Here is an 8,664-nt window from a genome sequence, read left to right on the forward strand (position 1 = left end):
AATCTCCTACTTGTGTTTCTTCTGTTTTTTTTGGATAGAATCCAAAATCACTGGCTGGGTGTCGTGACTCACACCTGCAATCCCAGCACTTTGGGAAGCCAAGGCTGGAGGATTGCTTGAGCTCAGGAATTTGTGTGCACCTGTAGTCCCAGCTACTGAGGAGACTGTGGTGGGAGGATCGCTTGAGCCGGGAGGTGGAGGCTGCAGTGAGCTGTGATCACACCACTGCACATCAGCCTGGGCACTAGACCAAGACCTTGTCTCAAAATAAATAAGGAAGTAAATAATAAATGAATGAACAAATAATCCAAAATGACAGTTTATAGCAGGAATCAGCAAACTGCAGCCAGCTGCCCGTTTTTGTAATAAAGCTTTATTGGAATACAGACACATTCATTTAGTACTATCTGTAACTGCTTTCATGTCACAAGGCAGAGTTGAGGTGTTGCAATAGGGCCACAATGTCTAAGACATTCACTATGTGACCTTTTACCAAAAAAACTTGATGGCCCCCTAGTCTAGATCTGTGCAATCCAATAGAGTAGCCATTGGCCACACATGGCTACCAAGTGCTTGAAATGTGGCTAGTCTGAATTGAGGTGTGTTGTAAGCGTAAAATACACATTAAATTTTGAAGACATTGTACCAAAAAGAATGTAAAATAGCTGGGCACAGTGGCTCGAACCTGTAATTCCAGCACTTTAGGAGGCTGAGGTGGGCGGATCACCTGAGGTCAGAAGTTCGAGACCAGTATGGCCAACATGGCGAAACCCCTTCTCTACTAAAAGTACAAAAATTAGCCATCATGGTGACACACTCCTGTAATCCCAGCTACTCAGGAGACTGAGGCAGGAGAATCACTTGAACCCATGAGGCGGAGGTTGCAGTGAGCCATCACACCACTGCACTCCAGCTTGGGCGACAAGATCGTCTCAAAAAAATAAAAATAAAAAGAGAGAGAGAATGTAAAATCTCTCATTAGTAGTTTGTTTATTGGTGGCAGCTCAATGTCTACTCCAGAATCTCGAGGTGTGCTAACAATTCAGGCTTTGTTTTCTTGTCCTTCAGAACTGTTGGGCAGTTCCTGCCATGACTGAGGGGGCTTAACCACTTCTTTTTTTAAAGACCGAGTTTCGCTCTTGTCCTCCAGGCTGGAGTGCAATGGCTCTATCTTGGCTCACTGCATCCTCTGACTCCCAGGTTCAAGTGATTCTCCTGTTTCAGCCTCCTGAGTAGCTGGGATTATGGGTGCCCACTGCCATGCTCAGTTAAATTTTTTTTGGTATTTTTGGTAGAGACAGTGTTTCCCCATGTTGACCAGGCTTGTCTCGGACGCCTGACCTCAGGTGATCCGTCTACCTCAGCCTCCCAAAGTGCTGGAATTATGGTTGTGAGCCACTGCGCCCAGCCTAAACACTTTTTAAAAATTATTTTTTGGCCAGGCGTGGTGGCTTATGCCTGTAATCCCAGCACTTTAGGAGGCCAAGGCCCAGGAGTTCGAGACCAGCCTGGGCAATATAGTGAAACCTCATCTTTGCCAGTTTTCTTTTTTTTTTGGTAGCTCTGATTACAGGCATGTGCCACCACGCTGGCTAATTTTTTTGTATTCAGTAGAGATGGGGTTTCTCCATGTTAGTCAGGCTGGTCACGAACTCCTGACCTCAGATGATCCACCCGCTGTGGACTCAAAAAGTGCTGGGATCACAGACATGCGCCACTGTGCCTGGCTTAATTTTTTTTTTTTTAATTAGCCAGGTGTGGCCGGGTGCAGTGGCTCATGCCTGTAATGCCAGTACTTTTAGGAGGCTGAGGCAGGCAGATCACCTGAGGTCAGGAGTTTGAGACCAGCCTGGCCAACACAGTGAAACCTTGTCTCCACTAAAAATACAAAAATTAGCCAGTCGTGGTGGCACTTACCTGTAATCCCAGCTACCCAGAGGCTGAGGCAGGTGAACTGCTGGAACCCAGGAGGCACAGGCTGCGGTGCGCCGAGATTGCACCACTGCACTGCAGCCTGGGTGACAGAGTGAGACTCAGTCTCAAAAAATAAAAGAATAAAAATTAGCCAGGTGTGATGGTGTACACCTGTGGTCCCAGCTACTTGGGACGCTAAGGTGGGAGGATCCCTTGAGCCCAGAAGTTAGAGGCTGCAGTGAGCTGTGATTACACCACTGCACTCCAGCCTGGGTGACACAGCAAGATGCCTCAAAAAAAAAGTAAAGAAAGATGATTTTCTCATGACAGGCAAGTTTACAAGTCTTGAACACCAATTGATGATGTTGGGATTAAAGCTCTTTTGAGACAGTCTTGCTCTGTTGCCCAGGCTGGAGTGCAGTGGCTTGATCTCAGCTCACTGCAACAAATGCCCCCTGGGTTCAAGTGATTCTTGCACCTCAACCTCCCAAGTAGCTGGGATTACAGGCGTGCACCATCATGCCTGGTTAATTTTTGTATTTTCACTAGACACGAGGTTTTACCATGTTGGCCAGGCTGGTCTCAAACTCCTGACCTTAGGTGATCTGCCCACCTTGGCCTCCCAAAGTGCTGGGATTACAGGTGTGAGCCACTGTGCCCAGCAATTTTTCTTTTTTTTTTTTTTAGATGTGGTCTTGTTCTGTTGCCCAGGCTAGAACGCAGTGCCGAGATCTTGGCTTACTGTAACTTATGCCTCCTAGGTTCAAGCTATTCTTCCACCTCAGCCTCTTAAGTAGTTTGGACTGCAGGTGTGTGCCATCACATCCCGCTACTGTTTTGTATTTTTTTAGTAGAGACAGGGTTTCACCATGTTGGCCAGGCTGGTCTTGAACTCCTGGCCTCAAGTGATCTGCCTGCCTCGGCCTCCCAAAGTTCTGGGATTACACATGATATATGTGGCCCGGCCCTCTCTTTAAACTCTGAGTTTGGGTGGGTAGTGTGTTACTGTTTAGACAAGAAGTGCTCTGGCTACACTGAAAAACTGAATTCCTTCAAGGAAAAGTAGTCATTTTTCTGTGGTTTTATCCCCGGGGAGTTGGGGCACACTGTAGCGAAGGGATTTAAACTCTGCAAGATGCAATGCCACCTTGAAATGCCTGCCTGGCTCATGGGTGTCATGAGATCTGACCAGTTACCATTTTCTGTTCCTAAGGTTCTTCAGCTCATCAGACCTCACCCCAAGGCAGCCCAACCTAAGCAACAGACAATTCACAACGGACATACCAGGCTCTGGCCTAGAGGGTCAAGCTGACAGTTACCCATATCCATTTTGTGTTTAGGAGGGGTAATGAAAAATTCCGTTTGGAACCACCGGGGTAGGGAGGGGGAAGACGACATGGCATTTAGTCCTTGCCCTACAAAAACATCTCCCTTCTAGGCACTTGTGTTTGTGGGGATCCAGCCTGGGGTTCTGTGCCTCTGCTCACCCCATAGCCAAGTAGAGGGATTGGTGGGGAAATGCTACCTTCCATTCACCACAAGGTATATGCAAGAGACCCCAATTTATTTATATTTATTTATTTATATTTTTTGAGATGGAGTTTCGGCTTTGTTGTTGCCCAGGCAGGAGTGCAACGGCGCGATCTCGGCTCACTGCAACCTCCGCCTCCCGGGTTCAAGCGATTCTCCTCCTGCCTCAGCCTCCCCAAGTAACTGGGATTACAGATGCACTCCATCACACCCGGCTAATTTTTTGTATTTTCAGTCAGGCTGGTCTCGAACTCCTGACCTCAGGTGAGCCACCGCGCCCTGCCAAGAGAGCCCAAATTTATCTCAGACCATCCTATCTATCAAAAGCAGCCCCAGCCACTATTCTATGGCCCTTTTATTATCTCGGGGCACTTGTCAGTAACTCAGCTTGCGAACGTGTTCACTTTCTCCCACAGGGCTTAGTGCGGTTCCCTCCTGTTCCCCAGCGCACTCATCCTAGGAGCTCATCTGCGTGTTTGGATACACGGATGGACGAATAAACACCCCGCAGGCACTTTGGGCACACCTCTCGCTGGGCAGCGCAGAAGTCAAGCTCAAGGTCGTGACGCCCGGAGTCTCGGTGGTTTTGGGGTTGGGAAGCAGGGCCGGTGGGGCAGGACCGATTCGCCGGGGCGGTCAGGTTGTCAAGGTGGCAGCGCCCGGCCTGGCCTTGGTGGAAGGTGACTCCGCCCCATTGCTCTGTTGCAATTGGGCACGCCCTTTCCTGGCTCTCCCTCAGGATTGGCTGAGAGGTGCGGCTCAGGCACCGGAACGCGTCGCGATTAGTGGGCGCTCAGGCCACTCTTGCGCAACGCGGAGGCCTTGGCCGATGTGGGCTTAGCTCTCCGCCAGCCAATCAGCGCGCGGGCTGAGTGTGGCGCGTGGGCGAGTCCGGGATCCCTCCGCCGCGGGGGCATTGGGTCCCAGAAAAGGAGGGGACGGGACGGGGACGCGCAGGAGGCCCGCGGGGTTGATTTGGGAGAGACGATGCGTGTCCTTGAAGATGGAGGAGAACCAAGCGGAGCCAGGCAGCTTTGCCAGGAGGCTTCCTCTACTGCTAAGGACCCCTTCTCCAAATTCAGACTCTCGCGTGACATCCTAAAGTATAAATTAATAATCAATAAATTTAAAAATTAAAAAGGAACACCATCAAACGAATCCTGAAGACAAATAAATAAACCAAGCCTAATAAAAAAATAAAAGAAAGGCTTAAATTACCCAAAATGTCCAAAAGAAATACCCAGGACAGACTTTAAATATATACATATGATACCTGCAAATTCTGCAGCCTCAACATCGTTAATCTTTTTGGAAATGTTTTTAAAGCTGCTGCTCTGTGCTAGGCTCTGGGGACCCCCAAAAGAGCCACGGGGACCAGAGCCCGGCTGTCACGGCGCTTGCTCTTGGAGGCATTCAAAGGGCTTCATTTCAGAGGATGCCAGTGCAATGAGGGGTGATGGAGTGGAGAATCTGGGCGCTCCTCTGAATTGTAACCACGTGCTATGACATGGGGTGGGGAAGGCTCCCAATCTAGGAGCAGCCTTTTCGAGGTTGTTTTTTTTTTCTTCTTCTTCTTTTTTTTGGTGGAAATTTGTTCATTACTTTTCGAGGTTTTTAACTGTCTGCATGAGAGATAGCATAAAAAAGGAAAGGGACATTTGTGCGCGCAAGTAAGATTTCATCTTATTACAACATCTGTCCCCTCCCTTCACCATATGTGCCTCTACGGACTTTGTATGTTTCAGGATCCTTTTCTTCGGGAGCCGGAAGAGAGAACTTTACACTTTCATAAGAGGAGTAAGAAGCCAGGGGGTGGAGTGTCACCTCATCTGGCCACCTTTTCTTGCCCTATTAGAAGCAGGAGAGCAGAATGTAGCAAGTTTCAGATAACTTGTGTAAATCTCTGTAGGGTTAAATGAGGCCTCTGTGGCGCTCCTTTGTTTCACTATCAGCATTAGGTTAATAAGGGTTAGTACTATCTAACCCCCCTTTAAGGGAATATCACCTGGTTGTTGGTGATCTTGAATTACCGAGAGTAGCAGAAATGCAGCTGTGTCTTCCAAGCATTTGCTAAGAGTCCTCAGTGGCAGATATCTGTGAGCTGTAGTGTAAGTTGCATTCATGTAACAAATATCTATTGCATGCCTGCCACATGTGAATACAAGGAGAAAGTTTCCTGCTGTCATGAAATTTCATTGTATTAATTTCATTGAAATAATCAGGATGATGTGGCCTTGCACCTGAAAGAAAGCAAAACAAGATCATGTTTACTGTGACTGAGGAGTGGGGAGGAACATTTAATAGTTGTTGACTGGCTGAGTCTGGGTCAGGTGATCCCAGCAGAAGTGGGCCGATTCATCAAAAATCAATTCATTAAAGTCATTTTGGCCGGGCGCAGTGGCTCACGCCTGTAATCCTAGCACTTTGGGAGGCCGAGGTGGGTGGATCACCTGAGGTCAGGAGTTCAAGACCAGCCTGGGCCATCATGGTGAAACCCCATCTTAGAAAAAAAAAAAAGAAAGTCATTTTGTTGTATTGGACCGAGCGTAGAAAGTTAGCACCAAGACAAAAGTATGCCAGATTGCAGGGTCATTTATTATGCCAGTGACCACAGAGGACTCACGTCTCTCCAACCTGTGGTGTCAAAAGGAGGGTGCCACGACTTTTCATACCCGAAAAATCACCTTGGGAGTGGGGGTGAGGGGCGGGGATGGGGATGAAAAGGTTTCGGACATTCCAAGGGCTAGGGGATTCTGTGATTCACCTCCTGGGTGGAGACAAGGGCGGGGGTCTCCGGACATTCCAAGGGCCAGGGGACTTTTGTCATTCTGTTTGTTACTTCAGTGGTTTACAGAAGTCAAGATAAGCATTTGTTTACAAACAGATCTTAGTTATCCTGGGCTGCTTATTTTAGTTATTACTAAATAACTGAAGCAAAGGCTAGCAATTCTGGCACAATATCACAATTTTGCCAAATAATCAATTCAGTGATTTAGCAGAATTTTCTAGATTTACCAGCTTACCAAAAATGGCATTTTATGGCTTAATCTTCTTGATTTAGATTCAATGAATAATAATACAGTCATCTGAATTTTTTTCTTACATATAAGAAAATATTCTTTTTTTTCTTTTTTTGAGATGAAGTCTCACTCTGTTGCCTAGGCTGGAATGCAGTGGTGTGATCGCAACTCACTGCAACCTCTGCCTCCCAGGTGTAAGTGATTTTTCTGCCTCACCCTCCCGAGTAGCTGGGAACACAGGTGTACCTCCATGCCCGGCTAATTTTTGTAATTTTAGTAGAGATGAGGTTTTGCCACGTTGAGCAGGCTGGTCTTGAACTTCTGACCTCAGGTCATCCACCCACCTCGGCCTCCCAAAGTGCTAGGATTACAAGTGTGAGCCACTGTCCCCAGCCCCTTCCAGTTCTTTTTCTACACGTATACATTAATGTATAGAAAATATGTATTATATATGTCAATGGAGAAAGATTAAAACACATGTTTTCTTGTACGTATTTTTCTACAACTATACGTGTCATTCTGCAATTTATTCTATCTTCCTCAACAATCTCTCTGAGGCCAAGTGCAGTGGCTTATACCTGTAATCCTAGCACTTTGGGAGGCTGAGGCAGACGATCACTTGAGCTCAGGAGTTTGGGACCATTCTGGACACCATAGGGAGACCCTGTCTCTATTTGTGTATTTATTTATTTTTCAAGACAGGGTCTTGCTGTGTCACCCAGGCTGGAGTGCAGTGGCACAATCATAGCTCTCTGCAGCTCAGCTCCTGGGCTCAAGTGATTCTCCCACCTCAGCCTCCTGAGTAGCTGGGACCACAGGCACACACCACTATGCCTGGCTAACTTTTTATTTTTTTTTTTTGAGACAAGGTCCCACTATGTTGCCCAGGCTGGTCTTGAACTCTTGGGCTTAAGCAATCCTCCTGCCTCAGCCTCCCAAAGTGCTGGGATTACAGGGGTGAACCACTGCACCCAGCCCTCTATCTCTATTTTAAAAAAAACCAAACAAAAAACCATGTCTTTGAGAATGATGATATTTGCAAGTCAAATTTTTTTTTATTTTTGAGATGGAGTCTCACTCTGTCGCCCCTGGCTGGAATGCAGTGGTGCCATCTCAGCTCACTGCAACCTCTGCCTCCCTGGTTCAAGCGGTTCTCTTGCCTCGGCTTCCCGAGTAGATGGGACTACAAGCGGGAGACCGCTACTGAGCCCAGCTAATTTTTTTGTTTTTGGATGTCACGCAAAAAAGAATTCAGGGCCAGTCTGTAGAATAAAGCAAAAGCTAGTTTATTAGGAAAGTAGAATAAAAGAATGTTCATACACTGTCAGGGCGCTGGTGGGAGTGTAGCAGTGAGGACCACCAGAGGTCACTCTCAGCGCCATCTTGGTTTTGGTGGGCTTTAGTGACTTATTTACTGCAACCTGTTTTATCAGCAAGGTCTTTATGACTTGTGTTTTGTGCCGACCTCCTGTCTCATCCTGTGACTTAGAATGCCTTAACGGTCTGGGAACGCAGCCCAGCAGATCTCAGCCTCATTTTACCCAGCCCCTACTCAAGGTGGAGTTGCCCTGGTTCAAATGCTTCTGACATTAAGACCAGCTGGTTGTTGACCTTAACTTTAGCCACAACAAACCCCAATTCAGTTACTTACCTAGGGGTGGGTCTTAGGCTGTAGACTGTTCTCTACCATTGCAGAAGCAGAAAAAAGACCTCATCTTCCCTGTTGGAAGCGAACTCAAACTCCATAAAGGAATTACTTGCCTTCCACTGTCATGGAAACAGGAAATCTTGCCTTTCTTGTTGGAAGCAAGTAAAACTCTAAAAAGGAGTTGTACAGCAAAATAAACTTTATATCTCCACCAGATTTTGGGAGATCAGGGATTCTCTGGAGGGGGTGCTCTCAGACCTTAGCAAATTGTCTTATTGGTTTGAGCCATAAAGTTAGCTCATGCTGGTACCAAGCACTGATAGGAGATTTGTCAAAAGTCAAAGGCATCTCTACTCAGAATCCCTGCATGGTTACCAACATGTGAACCGAGAAGATCTGAGACAGGTGTCGGTTAATTCAGAAAGTTTATTTTGGGCTGGGCGCGGTGGCTCAAGCCTGTAATCCCAGCACTTTGGGAGGCCAAGGCGGGTGGATCACGAGGTCAAGAGATCGAGACCATCCTGGTCAACACGGTGAAACCCCGTCTCTACT

This window comes from Cebus imitator, unplaced genomic scaffold, assembly GCF_001604975.1.
Source record: "Cebus imitator isolate Cc_AM_T3 unplaced genomic scaffold, Cebus_imitator-1.0 Scaffold169, whole genome shotgun sequence".
NCBI lineage: Eukaryota > Metazoa > Chordata > Mammalia > Primates > Cebidae > Cebus > Cebus imitator.